The following is an 18,289-nucleotide window of genomic DNA, read 5'->3' as shown; positions in this document are numbered from 1 at the left end:
CAATCTGCTCAGTTACTGGGATTTTCACACACAACCATTTCTAGGGTTTACAAAGAATGGTGTGAAAAGGGAAAAGCATCCAGTATGCGGCAGTCCTGTGGGAGAAAATGCCTTGTTGATGCTAGAGGTCAGAGGTCATGGGCCGACTGATTCAAGCTGATAGAAGAGCAACTTTGACTGAAATAACCACTCGTTACAACCGAGGTCTGCAGCAAAGCATTTGTGAAGCCACAACACACACAACCTTGAGGCGGATGGGCTACAACAGCAGAAGACCCCACCGGGTACCACTCATCTCCACTACAAAGAGGAAAAAGAGGCGACAATTTGCACCAAAATTGGACAGTTGAAGACTGGAAAAATGTTGCCTGGTCTGATGAGTCTGGATTTCTGTTGAGGCATTCAGATGGTAGAGTCAGAATTTGGCGTAAACAGAATGAGAACATGGATCCATCATGCCTTGTTCCCACTGTGCAGGCTGGTGGTGGTGGTGTAATGGTGTGGGGGATGTTTTCTTGGCACACTTTAGGCCCCTTAGTGCCAATTGGGCATGGTTTAAATGCCACGGCCTACCTGAGCATTGTTTCTGCCCATGTCCATCCCTTTATGACCAGCGCTTCACACTGAGAGTGGACGAGCACTGGAGGAGAAACACCACAGAGCTAACCTTCGGCACACATCAGCATTAAAGGACTGATGAATAAATCAGACAGATGATAAATCATTCACTAAAACCTCTTCAAAGATGAATGTGAACATGCGTAGGCAGGACGGCGCTTTAATGTGTGATTTCCACTGATCTGTATAAATTGACATCATCAAAAGTGAAGCCATCGGCCGCCATGTTGGTGTTCCCTAAGCTCACGCGTTCTATTGGATGAAGAGGACATTACATGATTTTACTGAGGAAATATGAAACACGGTTTTCTGAAGTCTCCCTGTACGGATGAAGGACAGACGCTGGCAATCACAGTGTGGTCAGCAGGAGGTCAAGGCCAGTGTGGTCAGCAGGAGGTCAAGGCCAGTGTGGTCATCAGGAGGTCAAGGCCAGTGTGGTCATCAGGAGGTCAAGGCCAGTGTGGTCAGCAGGAGGTCAAGGCCAGTGTGGTCAGCAGGAGGTCAAGGCCAGTGTGGTCATCAGGAGGTCAAGGCCAGTGTGGTCAGCAGGAGGTCAAGGCCGGTGTGGTCAGCAGGAGGTCAAGGCCAGTGTGATCATCAGGAGGTCAAGGCCAGTGTGGTCAGCAGGAGGTCAAGGCCGGTGTGGTCATCAGGAGGTCAAGGCCAGTGTGGTCATCAGGAGGTCAAGGCCAGTGTGGTCATCAGGAGGTCAAGGCCAGTGTGGTCAGCAGGAGGTCAAGGCCAGTGTGATCATCAGGAGGTCAAGGCCAGTGTGGTCAGCAGGAGGTCAAGGCCAGTGTGATCATCAAGAGGTCAAGGCCAGTGTGGTCATCAGGAGGTCAAGGCCAGTGTGGTCATCAGGAGGTCAAGGCCAGTGTGGTCAGCAGGAGGTCAAGGCCGGTGTGGTCAGCAGGAGGTCAAGGCCAGTGTGGTCAGCACGAGGTCAAGGCCGGTGTGATCATCAGGAGGTCAAGTCCAGTGTGGTCATCAGGAGGTCAAGGCCAGTGTGGTCAGCAGGAGGTCAAGGCCAGTGTGGTCAGCACGAGGTCAAGGCCAGTGTGGTCAGCAGGAGGTCAAGGCCGGTGTGGTCATCAGGAGGTCAAGGCCCGTGTGGTCATCAGGAGGTCAAGGCCAGTGTGGTCAGCACGAGGTCAAGGCCAGTGTGGTCATCAGGAGGTCAAGGCCAGTGTGATCATCAGGAGGTCAAGGCCAGTGTGGTCAACAGGAGGTCAAGGCCAGTGTGGTCATCAGGAGGTCAAGGCCAGTGTGGTCATCAGGAGGTCAAGGCCAGTGTGGTCAGCAGGAGGTCAAGGCCAGTGTGGTCAGCACGAGGTCAAGGCCAGTGTGGTCAGCACGAGGTCAAGGCCAGTGTGGTCATCAGGAGGTCAAGGCCAGTGTGGTCATCAGGAGGTCAAGGCCAGTGTGGTCAGCAGGAGGTCAAGGCCAGTGTGGTTATCAGGAGGTCAAGGCCAGTGTGGTCAGCAGGAGGTCAAGGCCGGTGTGATCAGCAGGAGGTCAAGGCCAGTGTGGTCAGCAGGAGGTCAAGGCCAGTGTGGTCATCAGGAGGTCAAGGCCAGTGTGGTCAGCAGGAGGTCAAGGCCGGTGTGATCAGCAGGAGGTCAAGGCCAGTGTGGTCAGCAGGAGGTCAAGGCCAGTGTGGTCATCAGGAGGTCAAGGCCGGTGTGATCAGCAGGAGGTCAAGGCCGGTGTGATCAGCAGGAGGTCAAGGCCAGTGTGGTCATCAGGAGGTCAAGGCCAGTGTGGTCAGCAGGAGGTCAAGGCCAGTGTGGTCATCAGGAGGTCAAGGCCAGTGTGGTCAGCAGGAGGTCAAGGCCGGTGTGATCAGCAGGAGGTCAAGGCCAGTGTGGTCATCAGGAGGTCAAGGCCAGTGTGGTCATCAGGAGGTCAAGGCCAGTGTGGTCATCAGGAGGTCAAGGCCAGTGTGGTCAGCAGGAGGTCAAGGTCAGTGTGGTCATCAGGAGGTCAAGGCCATTGTGGTCAGCAGGAGGTCAAGGCCATTGTGGTCATCAGGAGGTCAAGGCCAGTGTGGTCATCAGGAGGTCAAGGCCAGTGTGGTCATCAGGAGGTCAAGGCCAGTGTGGTCAGCAGGGTTCAGTTCACCTCGCTACACTTTACTCTTTCTCCATCGAACAGTAAAGGAGTATTCTCATCAAACATACATCCATGCTAAATATTAAATTACGATTTCTAACTGTGATAATTACTCAGCCAATGGGCTCTAGGATCATTAGTCACATGTCATGTACATGTAGATGAGCAGATGGACAGATCAACACCATCAGGCGAGCACAGCCTGAGCATCAGCGTCTCCAGAAGAAGCTCTTGGTCTGATCGCTGTGGGGAAGTGTGTTAGCACTGAATAAGGACACACACACACTGACTCATGACCCGGCCTCTGGACACAGCGAGAAACAGCTCATTCGTTTCCGATCATACTGTGCGTTTAATGGGAACTGGTGTAGATTACTGTGCATGTGTCACACTTGTGTGTGTGTGATTGGTCGGTGTGATGACGCCTCACACACGTCTGTGTTAAAGCAGAGCGGCGTCAGTTCCTGTGATGGATCGGCTCTTCAGTGAACACTAGCCAGACCAGACGTATCGCCACGGCAACTGCATACCAATTACCTAAGCAACTACAAAGCAACCACCCTAGTAACTGCATAGCAACGCCATAACAACCACCTAGAAACCAGAACTCTGCAGCTGTGAGTTGGGTACAGATTTTCACAGATCAATTCAAAATCTCATTTAATATTTGAAGCACACTGAAGTGTGTGTGTGTGTGTGTGTGTGTGTGTGTGTGTGTGTGTGTGTGTGTGTGTGATGGGTAGGTTTAGGGGCAGGGGCAGTGTAGGGGGATTGAAAATACGGTATGTACGGTATAAAAACCATTACGCCTATGGAAAGTCCCCATAATATATGAAAACCCAACGTGTGTGTGTGTGTGTGTGTGTGTGTGTGTGTGTGTGTGTGTGTGTGTGTGTGTGTGTGTGTGTGTGTGTGTGTGTGTGTGTGTGTGTGTGTGTGTGTGTGTGTGTGTGTGTGTGTGTGTGTGTGTGTGTGTGTGTGTGTGTGTGTGTGTGTGTGTGAGTGAGTGTGTGTGTGTGTGTGTGTGTGTGTGTGTGCGTGAGTGTGTGAGTGAGTGTGTGTTTGTGTGCGTGAGTGTGTGTGTGTGTGTGTGTGAGTGAGTGTGTGTGTGTGTGCGTGAGTGTGTGAGTGCATTGATATAAAGGACCGTGAAACCTCACTTTAAGAAGTGTGTTCTGCGTGTGATGATGATCCTTCACAAACCTCTCAGGACACGATAAAAGCAAACCCTGAGAACATCAACACTGCCTCCAGACGACTGCAGTGCATTTATTAATGATAAAAAACAATAGCTAAACATGAAAATGAACAAAATGTGACATTAAAAGATCTAATTACCTCAAACTAAAAGTGAATGCCTCAATACATTACGTCTCTTTCACACGAGTGACCCCTGCTGAGAACACTTATAATGTTTATCCCTGACGTGAACATTAAAGTGTGTTTAACATCCATCCATCCATCTCTCTCTCTCTCTCTCTCTCTCTCTCTCTCAAATAAACCTCCATCACGTGTTCTGCTTCAAAGAGGTTCTTTCTCTGAAAAACACAAAGAGCAACAAAGACCGACCTTTAGCACTTTATTAAAAGGCAGGAAGTGAAAGAGGAGGCCGTCTGTAGGCTGGACATTTCCATAAAACCAAAATGGAGGACACTTTACGCAATTTAATGAGGCAAGAATAATCGCACAGGACTCTGTTGTCCATCATATCGATGGTTTCGTGATCCAGTGATTCTGCAATACTCTACTCATTGCCAGACCGTTTGATCTGCGATATATCCTGATGAGGCAAACAAGTGTGTGTTCACAGATTTGGTATTTATTCAAGACATTGTGATGTCTGTTTCAACAACTGACCACTGAGATGAACCTTGCAAAGTGCACAGTGCCTAAAAACATCACATTTCTGGACTTCTGGAAATAACAGAAATACATAAATAAACAAATAATGAATGCGAAAAATATGTTTATATACACATTTCAGTTCTTAAAGGGTTAGTTCAGCCAAAACTGTAGATTGTGTCATTAATGACTGAGCCTCATGTGGTTGGACACCCGTCAGACCTCCGTTCATCTTCAGACACAAATGAAGATATTTTAGTGTAAATCTGATGCTCTGAAAGGCCTCCATTGGCTCAACTTTACACTCTCAAGACCCTTAAAAGACACTAAAGACTAAAGTTACAAAGTCCATCTCACTACAGCGGCTCTACAATAACTTTATGAAGACGAGAATAGTTTCTGTGCGCAAAAAAACCCTAAATAACGACTTATATAGTGATGACGATTTCAAAACACGGCATCATGAAGCTTCGAAGTGTTATGAATCAGTGAGTCGATTCAGCGGTTCAGAGCGTTATGAATCAGTGAGTCGATTCAGCAGTTTGGAGCGTTATGAATCAGTGAGTCGATTCAGCGGTTTGGAGCGTTATGAATCAGTGAGTCGATTCATGTTTTTAACCAATGATATATCAGATATTTATTTGACACCGTTTTCAGCCAATCATTCGTTTGACCAGAGATCTTACGCCATTAGCCGCTGTGCTGCTGCGTCCCAATTAAGATTCGAGAGCAGGTTTTTATAGGCCGAATCGGTCTGGCCTGAGGCTGTGCCGGAGAGCTTACAATCTGGACTGTCCGGCCAAAATCCGGACATATGGCCACCCTAGCCGTCTGTCGGACCTCATTCTCCAGTGTTCACACTGTCCACCCTTTATCCAAAGCAACTTACAGTACACTTATTACAGGGACAATCCGCCTGGAGCAACATGGAGTAAAGTGCCTTGCTCAAGGACACACTGGTGGTGGGATCGAACCAACAACCTTCCGAGCATCAGTGTGGTGACAAGAGAAGTCCAAAGTCCCCGGATGATCTACTCTTTCCCAGGGGTGCATTACTCTCACGGCTAATATTGCCCACAATCCATTGAGCTTTGGAGGAGGATTCGCTTCAGAACTGCAAACACAAGAAAAAGTGTTCATCTCAGACAGAGAAGCGTGATTGGTCACTCAGAGAACACGCCCACATGGAAATAATCTACATGAACATATATGTTTTGATATAGGTTTTTAATATATGTGACTTATATAAAATTGGCCGTTTTCCTATATTATATGTACATATATGCACGTATATTTGCATGTTCACCATCATGCCTTGTTCCCACTGTGCAGGCTGGTGGTGGTGGTGTAATGGTGTGGGGGATATTTCTTGGCACACTTTAGGCCCCTTAGTGCCAATTGGGCATGGTTTAAATGCCACGGCCTACCTGAGCATTGTTTCTGCCCATGTCCATCCCTTTATGAGCACCATGTCCCCATCCTCTGATGGCTACTTCCAGCAGGATAATGCACCGTCACAAAGCTCCAATCATTTCAAACTGGTTTCTTGAACATGACAATGAGTTCACTGGACTAAAATGGCCCCCACAGTCTCCAGATCTCAACCCAATAGAGCATCTTTGGGATGTGGTGGAACGGGAGCTTCGTGCCCACAAATCTCCATCAACTGCAAGATGCTCTCCTATCAATATGGCCAACATTTCTAAAGAATGCTTTCAGCAGCTTGTTGAGTCAATGCCACGTAGAATTAAGGCAGTTCTGAAGGCCAAAGGGTCAAACACAGTATTAGTGTGTGTTCCTAATAATCCTTTAGCTGAGTGTATCTCAGAGTGAAGCTGACAATAAAGGCATAATTACTAATCATGAGATAATAACAACATTTACACTCGTTTAGTTAACATTTTTCCAGATTTAACGATTTATCAGCTAAAAAAAATGCTTATCAAAAAGTCTCTTTGTCTTCATCGTTGACAGGAATAACTTTGGGACGTAGTGTAAGATGTCAGAAAGGAAGATAATACATTCCTCTCGTCCTCTTTCCTCTCATTCCGACGCGCCAGCACAGTCCAGCTGTTCATTACTGAGATGAGGAGGAGAGATGCTCCGTAATGAAGTGACCGTCCTGTGGTGGCAGACCCGGAGAGCTTTAACCGCTTCATCAGCATGAGCCGCGGAGAACCGCTCGCACACACGAGGACACACTCATTACAGCCGCCATTATCCCCAATCAGACCCAATCAGCCCATCAGCGCTCATGTGCCGTACTCACCCGGGCTCATTTGGGTCAATCTAGATCTGTGTAGAGATAATGCAGTGCATGTTTATAGAGGATCTGAAGAGAAGGACAGCAGCACACGGTCAGATCTCCAGCATAATGAATGGCATACTGATGCGAGTTATACAGTGAGTTATACAGCGAGTTATACAGTGAGTTATACAGTGAGTTATACAGTGAGTTATACAGTGAGTTATACAGTGAGTTATACAGTGAGTTATACAGTGAGTTATACAGTGAGTTATACAGTGAGTTATACAGTGAGTTATACAGCGAGTTATACAGCGAGTTATACAGTGAGTTATACAGCGAGTTATACAGAGTTATACAGTGAGTTATACAGTGAGTTATACAGTGAGTTATACAGCGAGTTATACAGTGAGTTATACAGCGAGTTATACAGTGAGTTATACAGTGAGTTATACAGTGAGTTATACAGCGAGTTATACAGTGAGTTATACAGTGAGTTATACAGTGAGTTATACAGTGAGTTATACAGCGAGTTATACAGTGAGTTATACAGCGAGTTATACAGAGTTATACAGTGAGTTATACAGTGAGTTATACAGTGAGTTATACAGCGAGTTATACAGTGAGTTATACAGTGAGTTATACAGCGAGTTATACAGTGAGTTATACAGCGAGTTATACAGAGTTATACAGTGAGTTATACAGTGAGTTATACAGTGAGTTATACAGTGAGTTATACAGTGAGTTATACAGCGAGTTATACAGTGAGTTATACAGCGAGTTATACAGAGTTATACAGTGAGTTATACAGTGAGTTATACAGTGAGTTATACAGCGAGTTATACAGTGAGTTATACAGCGAGTTATACAGTGAGTTATACAGTGAGTTATACAGTGAGTTATACAGTGAGTTATACAGCGAGTTATACAGTGAGTTATACAGTGAGTTATACAGTGAGTTATACAGTGAGTTATACAGCGAGTTATACAGTGAGTTATACAGTGAGTTATACAGTGAGTTATACAGCGAGTTATACAGTGAGTTATACAGTGAGTTATACAGTGAGTTATACAGTGAGTTATACAGTGAGTTATACAGCGAGTTATACAGCGAGTTATACAGCGAGTTATACAGTGAGTTATACAGTGAGTTATACAGTGAGTTATACAGCGAGTTATACAGCGAGTTATACAGTGAGTTATACAGTGAGTTATACAGCGAGTTATACAGTGAGTTATACAGCGAGTTATACAGTGAGTTATACAGTGAGTTATACAGTGAGTTATACAGTGTTATACAGTGAGTTATACAGTGAGTTATACAGTGAGTTTTACAGCGAGTTATACAGTGAGTTATACAGTGAGTTATACAGTGAGTTATACAGTGAGTTATACAGCGAGTTATACAGTGAGTTATACAGTGAGTTATACAGTGAGTTATACAGTGAGTTATACAGTGAGTTATACAGTGAGTTATGCAGCGAGTTATACAGTGAGTTATACAGTGAGTTATACAGTGAGTTATACAGTGAGTTATACAGTGAGTTATACAGTGAGTTATACAGTGAGTTATACAGCGAGTTATACAGCGAGTTATACAGCGAGTTATACAGTGAGTTATACAGTGAGTTATACAGTGAGTTATGCAGCGAGTTATACAGTGAGTTATACAGTGAGTTATACAGTGAGTTATACAGTGAGTTATACAGTGAGTTATACAGTGAGTTATACAGTGAGTTATACAGCGAGTTATACAGCGAGTTATACAGCGAGTTATACAGTGAGTTATACAGTGAGTTATACAGTGAGTTATACAGTGAGTTATACAGTGAGTTATACAGTGAGTTATACAGCGAGTTATACAGCGAGTTATACAGCGAGTTATACAGCGAGTTATACAGTGAGTTATACAGTGAGTTATACAGCGAGTTATACAGCGAGTTATACAGTGAGTTATACAGTGAGTTATACAGTGAGTTATACAGTGTTATACAGCGAGTTATACAGCGAGTTATGCAGCGAGTTATACAGTGAGTTATACAGTGAGTTATACAGCGAGTTATACAGTGAGTTATACAGCGAGTTATACAGTGAGTTATGCAGCGAGTTATGCAGTGAGTTATGCAGCGAGTTATGCAGCGAGTTATACAGTGAGTTATACAGTGAGTTATACAGCGAGTTATACAGTGAGTTATGCAGCGAGTTATACAGTGAGTTATGCAGCGAGTTATGCAGTGAGTTATGCAGCGAGTTATGCAGCGAGTTATACAGTGAGTTATACAGTGAGTTATACAGCGAGTTATACAGTGAGTTATACAGTGAGTTATGCAGCGAGTTATACAGTGAGTTATACAGTGAGTTATACAGTGAGTTATGCAGCGAGTTATACAGTGAGTTATACAGTGAGTTATACAGTGAGTTATACAGTGAGTTATACAGCGAGTTATACAGCGAGTTACACAGCGAGTTATACAGTGAGTTATACAGCGAGTTATACAGCGAGTTACACAGCGAGTTATACAGCGAGTTATACAGCGAGTTAAACAGCGAGTTATACAGTGAGTTATACAGCGAGTTATACAGCGAGTTATCCAGTGAGTTATGCAGCGAGTTATGCAGCGAATTATAGAGCGAGTTATGCAGCGAGTTATACAGTGAGTTATGCAGCGAGTTATGCATCGAGTTATTCAGCGAATTATAGAGCGAGTTATACAGTGAGTTATACAGCGAGTTACACTGCCAGTTATACAGCCAGTTATACAGTGAGTTATACAGCGAGTTATACAGCCAGTTATACAGTGAGTTATACAGCGAGATACACAGCCAGTTATACAGTGAGTTATACAGTGAGTTATACAGCGAGTTATACAGCCACTTATACAGTGAGTTATACAGAGTTATACAGCGAGTTATACAGTGAGTTATACAGTGATTTATACAGTGAGTTATGCAGCGAGTTATGCAGCGAGTTATACAGCGAGTTATACAGCGAGTTATACAGTGAGTTATACAGTGAGTTATACAGCGAGTTATACAGCCACTTATACAGTGAGTTATACAGAGTTATACAGCGAGTTATACAGCGAGATACACAGCGAGTTATACAGTGAGTTATACAGTGAGTTATACAGCGAGTTATACAGCCACTTATACAGTGAGTTATACAGAGTTATACAGCGAGTTATACAGTGAGTTATACAGTGATTTATACAGTGAGTTATGCAGCGAGTTATGCAGCGAGTTATACAGCGAGTTATGCAGCGAGTTATACAGAGTTATGCAGCGAGTTATGCAGCGAGTTATACAGAGTTATGCAGCGAGTTATGCATCGAGTTATGCAGCGAATTATAGAGCGAGTTATAGATTGAGTTATACAGCGAGTTACACAGCCAGTTATACAGTGAGTTATACAGTGAGTTATACAGTGAGTTATACAGTGAGTTATACAGCCAGTTATACAGTGAGTTATACAGTGAGTTATACAGCCAGTTATACAGTGAGTTATACAGTGAGTTATACAGCGAGTTATACAGTGAGTTATACAGTGAGTTATACAGTGAGTTATACAGTGAGTTATACAGCCAGTTATACAGTGAGTTATACAGTGAGTTATACAGCCAGTTATACAGTGAGTTATACAGTGAGTTATGCAGCGAGTTATGCAGCGAGTTATGCAGCGAGTTATACAGTGATTTATACAGCGAGTTATACAGTGAGTTATACAGCGAGTTATACAGTGAGTTATACAGTGAGTTATACAGTGAGTTATGCAGCGAATTATACAGTGAGTTATACAATGAGTTATACAGTGAGTTATACAGTGAGTTATACAGCGAGTTATACTGTGAGTTATACAGTGAGTTATACAGTGAGTTATACAGTGAGTTATACAGTGAGTTATGCAGCGAGTTATACAGTGAGTTATACAGTGAGTTATACAGTGAGTTATGCAGCGAGTTATACAGTGAGTTATACAGTGAGTTATACAGTGTGAGTTATACAGTGAGTTATGCAGCGAGTTATACAGTGAGTTATACAGTGAGTTATACAGTGAGTTATACAGCGAGTTATGCAGCGAGTTATACAGTGAGTTATACAGCGAGTTATACAGCGAGTTATACAGCGAGTTATAGAGTGAATTATACAGTGAGTTATACAGCGAGTTATACAGTGAGTTATACAGCGAGTTATACAGTGAGTTATACAGTGAGTTATACAGTGAGTTATACAGTGAGTTATACAGCGAGTTATACAGCGAGTTATACAGCGAGTTATACAGTGAGTTATACAGTGAGTTATATAGCGAGTTATACAGTGAGTTATACAGCGAGTTATACAGCGAGTTATACAGTGAGTTATACAGCGAGTTATACAGTGAATTATACAGTGAGTTATACAGCGAGTTATACAGTGAGTTATACAGCGAGTTATACAGTGAGTTATACAGTGAGTTATACAGTGAGTTATACAGCGAGTTATACAGTGAGTTATACAGTGAGTTATACAGTGAATTATACAGCGAGTTATACAGTGAGTTATACAGTGAGTTATACAGTGAGTTATACAGCGAGTTATACAGCGAGTTATACAGCGAGTTATACAGCGAGTTATACAGTGAGTTATACAGTGAGTTATACAGTGAGTTATATAGCGAGTTATACAGTGAGTTATACAGTGAGTTATACAGTGAGTTATGCAGCGAGTTATACAGTGAGTTATACAGTGAGTTATACAGTGAGTTATACAGTGAGTTATACAGCGAGTTATACAGTGAGTTATACAGTGAGTTATACAGCGAGTTATACAGCGAGTTATACAGTTATACTGTGAGTTATATCTACACATGCATCTAGTGGACACACTTTATATTAGGTGGCTTAACTACTATGTACTAACATGTTAATTAATCATTTGATACAATGCACTTATTGTGTACATACATGTTTTTACATTGTACTTACATTTAAAAAAATACCTGCATGTAATTACATCTGTAAATAAGTTCTGTAGTTACATTTTTAATTACACTGTTGACACTTCCCTTACACCTAACCCTACCCTTAAACTGACCCACACCACCACACCTGTCCCTAACTCTACCCTTTAACTGACCCACACCACCACACCTGTCCCTAACTCTACCCTTAAACTGACCCACACCACACACCTGTCCCTAACCCTACCCTTAAACTGACCCACACCACCACACCTGTCCCTAACTCTACCCTTAAACTGACCCACACCACCACACCTGTCCCTAACTCTACCCTTAAACTTACCCACACCACCACATCTGTCCCTAACCCAACCCTTAAACTGACCCACACCACCACACCTGTCCCTAACCCTACCCTTAAACTGACCCACACCACCACACCTGTCCCTAACCCGACCCTTAAACTTACCCACACCACCACACCTGTCCCTAACCCTACCCTTAACCTACCCACACCACCACACCTGTCCCTAACTCTACCCTTAAACTTACCCACACCACCACATCTGTCCCTAACCCTACCCTTAAACTGACCCACACCACCACACCTGTCCCTAACTCTACCCTTAAACTTACCCACACCCCCACACCTGTCCCTAACTCTACCCTTAAACTTACCCGCACCACCACACCTGTCCCTAACCCTACCCTTAAACTCACCCACACCACCACACCTGTCCCTAACTCTACCCTTAAACTCACCCACACCACCACACTTGTCCCTAACCCTACCCTTAAACTTACCCGCACCACCACACCTGTCCCTAACCCTACCCTTAAACTGACCCACACCACCACACCTGTCCCTAACCCTACCCTTAAACTGACCCACACCACCACACCTGTCCCTAACTCTACCCTTAAACTTACCCACACCACCACATCTGTCCCTAACCCAACCCTTAAACTGACCCACACCACCACACCTGTCCCTAACCCTACCCTTAAACTGACCCACACCACCACACCTGTCCCTAACCCGACCCTTAAACTTACCCACACCACCACACCTGTCCCTAACCCTACCCTTAACCTACCCACACCACCACACCTGTCCCTAACTCTACCCTTAAACTTACCCACACCACCACATCTGTCCCTAACCCTACCCTTAAACTGACCCACACCACCACACCTGTCCCTAACTCTACCCTTAAACTTACCCACACCCCCACACCTGTCCCTAACTCTACCCTTAAACTTACCCGCACCACCACACCTGTCCCTAACCCTACCCTTAAACTCACCCACACCACCACACCTGTCCCTAACTCTACCCTTAAACTCACCCACACCACCACACCTGTCCCTAACCCTACCCTTAAACTTACCCGCACCACCACACCTGTCCCTAACCCTACCCTTAAACTGACCCACACCACCACACCTGTCCCTAACCCTACCCTTAAACTGACCCACACCACCACACCTGTCCCTAACCCTACCCTTAAACTTACCCACACCACCACACCTGTCCCTAACCCTACCCTTAAACTGACCCACACAACCACACCTGTCCCTAACCCTACCCTTAAACTTACCCACACCACCACACCTGTCCCTAACTCTACCCTTAAACTTACCCGCACCACCACACCTGTCCCTAACTCTACCTTAAACTGACCCACACCACCACACTTGTCCCTAACTCTACCCTTAAACTTACTCAAACCACCACACCTGTCCCTAACTCTACCCTTAAACTTACTCAAACCACCACACCTGTCCCTAACTCTACCCTTAAACTCACCCACACCACCACACCTGTCCCTAACCCTACCCTTAAACTGACCCACACCACCACACTTGTCCCTAACCCTACCCTTAAACTGACCCACACCACCACACCTGTCCCTAACCCTACCCTTAAACTTACCCACACCACCACACCTGTCCCTAACTCTACCCTTAAACTTACCCACACCACCACACCTGTCCCTAACTCTACCCTTAAACTGACCCACACCACCACACCTGTCCCTAACCCTACCCTTAAACTTACCCACACCACCACACCTGTCCCTAACTCTACCCTTAAACTTACCCACACCACCACACCTGTCCCTAACCCTACCCTTAAACTTACCCACACCACCACACCTGTCCCTAACCCTACCCTTAAACTGACCCATACCACCACACCTTTCCCTAACTCTACCCTTAAACTGACCCACACCACCACACCTGTCCCTAACCCTACCCTTAAACTGACCCACACCACCACACCTGTCCCTAACTTTACCCTTAAACTTACCCACACCACCACACCTGTCCCTAACCCTACCCTTAAACTTACCCACACCACCACACCTGTCCCTAACCCTACCCTTAAACTGACCCATACCACCACACCTGTCCCTAACCCTACCCTTAAACTGACCCACACCACCACACCTGTCCCTAACCCTACCCTTAAACTGACCCACACCACCACACCTGTCCCTAACTTTACCCTTAAACTTACCCACACCACCACACCTGTCCCTAACCCTACCCTTAAACTGACCCACACCACCACACCTGTCCCTAACCCTACCCTTAAACTGACCCATACCACCACACCTGTCCCTAACCCTACCCTTAAACTGACCCACACCCCCACACCTGTCCCTAACCCTACCCTTAAACTGACCCACACCACCACACCTGTCCCTAACCCTACCCTTAAACTGACCCACACCACCACACCTGTCCCTAACCCTACCCTTAAACTGACCCATACCACCACACCTGTCCCTAACCCTACCCTTAAACTGACCCACACCACCACACCTGTCCCTAACCCTACCCTTAAACTGACCCATACCACCACACCTGTCCCTAACCCTACCCTTAAACTGACCCACACCACCACACCTGTCCCTAACCCTACCCTTAAACTTACCCACACCACCACACCTGTCCCTAACCCTACCCTTAAACTTACCCACACCACCACACCTGTCCCTAACCCTACCCTTAAACTGACCCACACCACCACACCTGTCCCTAACCCTACCCTTAAACTGACCCACACCACCACACCTGTCCCTAACCCTACCCTTAAACTGACCCACACCACCACACTTGTCCCTAACTCTACCCTTAAACTGACCCACACCACCACACCTGTCCCTAACCCTACCCTTAAACTTACCCACACCACCACACCTGTCCCTAACTCTACCCTTAAAGGGTTAGTTCACCCAAAAATGAAAATTCTGTCATTAATTACTCACCCTCACGTCGTCCGAGACCCATAAGACCTCCGTTCATCTTCGGAACACAAATGAAGATATTTTTGTTGAAAGCTGATGGCTGAGAAAGGCTTCAGATTGGCCTCCATTGGCATTCAGTACACTTATACTCCCAAGACCGATAAAAGGCACTCAAAACATCGTTACAAAGTCCATCTCACCACAGTGACTCTACAATAATCTTACGATGCGACGACAATAGTTTTTGTGCGCAAAAAAAATCAAAATAACACCTTTATCCAACTTGTTACTGCCTTCCGTGTGTGCCTCCACGACGCATGCGCGAGTACATGAGCAGATCCGGCGTTCGGACAGATGACCCAGAAGTGATTTGTTTACAATCAGAGGAAGACGCGCGTATCTCAGCTGTTGGATTCTACACTGATCGTGCTTTAGGTCTCGGCGTAGTGCTCAAAATGGGGTTAGAGTGTGCATTTCATGGAATCCCGAACCCCGGCGCTACGTCATATTCTCGCGCATGCGTCGTGGAGGCACACGCGGAAGGCAATAACAAGCTGGATAAAGGTGTTATTTTGATTTTTTTTTTGCGCACAAAAACTATTGTCATCGCATCGTAAGATTATTGTAGAGTCACTGTGGTGAGATGGACTTTTTAATGACATTTTAAGTGCCTTTTATCGGTCTTGGGAGTATAAGTGTACTGAATGCCAATGGAGGCCTATCTGAAGCCTTTCTCAGCCATCAGCTTTCAACAAAAATATCTTCATTTGTGTTCCGAATATGAACGGAGGTCTTACGGGTCTCGAACGACATGAGGGTGAGTAATTAATGACAGAATTTTCATTTTTGGGTGAACTAACCCTTTAAACTTACCCACACCACCACACCTGTCCCTAACCCTACCCTTAAACTTACCCACACCACCACACCTGTCCCTAACCCTACCCTTAAACTGACCCATACCACCACACCTGTCCCTAACTCTACCCTTAAACTGACCCACACCACCACACCTGTCCCTAACCCTACCCTTAAACTGACCCACACCACCACACCTGTCCCTAACCCTACCCTTAAACTGACCCACACCACCACACCTGTCCCTAACCCTACCCTTAAACTGACCCATACCACCACACCTGTCCCTAACTCTACCCTTAAACTTACCCATACCACCACACCTGTCCCTAACTCTACCCTTAAACTGACCCACACCACCACACCTGTCCCTAACCCTACCCTTAAACTGACCCACACCACCACACCTGTCCCTAACCCTACCCTTAAACTTACCCACACCACCACACCTGTCCCTAACCCTACCCTTAAACTGACCCATACCACCACACCTGTCCCTAACTCTACCCTTAAACTGACCCACACCACCACACCTGTCCCTAACCCTACCCTTAAACTGACCCATACCACCACACCTGTCCCTAACTCTACCCTTAAACTGACCCACACCACCACACCTGTCCCTAACCCTACCCTTAAACTGACCCATACCACCACACCTGTCCCTAACCCTACCCTTAAACTGACCCACACCACCACACCTGTCCCTAACCCTACCCTTAAACTGACCCATACCACCACACCTGTCCCTAACTCTACCCTTAAACTGACCCACACCACCACACCTGTCCCTAACCCTACCCTTAAACTGACCCACACCACCACACCTGTCCCTAACTTTACCCTTAAACTTACCCACACCACCACACCTGTCCCTAACCCTACCCTTAAACTGACCCACACCACCACACCTGTCCCTAACTCTACCCTTAAACTGACCCACACCACCACACCTGTCCCTAACCCTACCCTTAAACTGACCCACACCACCACACCTGTCCCTAACCCTACCCTTAAACTGACCCATACCACCACACCTGTCCCTAACCCTACCCTTAAACTGACCCATACCACCACACCTGTCCCTAACCCTACCCTTAAACTGACCCACACCACCACACCTGTCCCTAACCCTACCCTTAAACTGACCCATACCACCACACCTGTCCCTAACTCTACCCTTAAACTGACCCACACCACCACACCTGTCCCTAACCCTACCCTTAAACTGACCCATACCACCACACCTGTCCCTAACCCTACCCTTAAACTGACCCATACCACCACACCTGTCCCTAACCCTACCCTTAAACTGACCCACACCACCACACCTGTCCCTAACCCTACCCTTAAACTGACCCATACCACCACACCTGTCCCTAACCCTACCCTTAAACTGACCCACACCACCACACCTGTCCCTAACTCCACCCTTAAACTGACCCACACCACCACACCTGTCCCTAACCCTACCCTTAAACTGACCCACACCACCACACCTGTCCCTAACTTTACCCTTAAACTTACCCACACCACCACACCTGTCCCTAACCCTACCCTTAAACTGACCCACACCACCACACCTGTCCCTAACCCTACCCTTAAACTGACCCACACCACCACACCTGTCCCTAACCCTACCCTTAAACTGACCCACACCACCACACCTGTCCCTAACTCTACCCTTAAACTGACCCACACCACCACACCTGTCCCTAACCCTACCCTTAAACTGACCCATACCACCACACCTGTCCCTAACTCTACCCTTAAACTGACCCACACCACCACACCTGTCCCTAACCCTACCCTTAAACTGACCCACACCACCACACCTGTCCCTAACTTTACCCTTAAACTTACCCACACCACCACACCTGTCCCTAACCCTACCCTTAAACTGACCCACACCACCACACCTGTCCCTAACTCTACCCTTAAACTGACCCACACCACCACACCTGTCCCTAACCCTACCCTTAAACTGACCCACACCACCACACCTGTCCCTAACCCTACCCTTAAACTGACCCATACCACCACACCTGTCCCTAACCCTACCCTTAAACTGACCCATACCACCACACCTGTCCCTAACCCTACCCTTAAACTGACCCACACCACCACACCTGTCCCTAACCCTACCCTTAAACTGACCCATACCACCACACCTGTCCCTAACTCTACCCTTAAACTGACCCACACCACCACACCTGTCCCTAACCCTACCCTTAAACTGACCCATACCACCACACCTGTCCCTAACCCTACCCTTAAACTGACCCATACCACCACACCTGTCCCTAACCCTACCCTTAAACTGACCCACACCACCACACCTGTCCCTAACCCTACCCTTAAACTGACCCATACCACCACACCTGTCCCTAACCCTACCCTTAAACTGACCCACACCACCAC

This window comes from Gobio gobio (assembly GCF_949357685.1).
Source record: "Gobio gobio genome assembly, chromosome: 3".
Classification (NCBI taxonomy): Eukaryota; Metazoa; Chordata; class Actinopteri; order Cypriniformes; family Gobionidae; genus Gobio; species Gobio gobio.
This window is presented reverse-complemented; position numbering follows the sequence as displayed.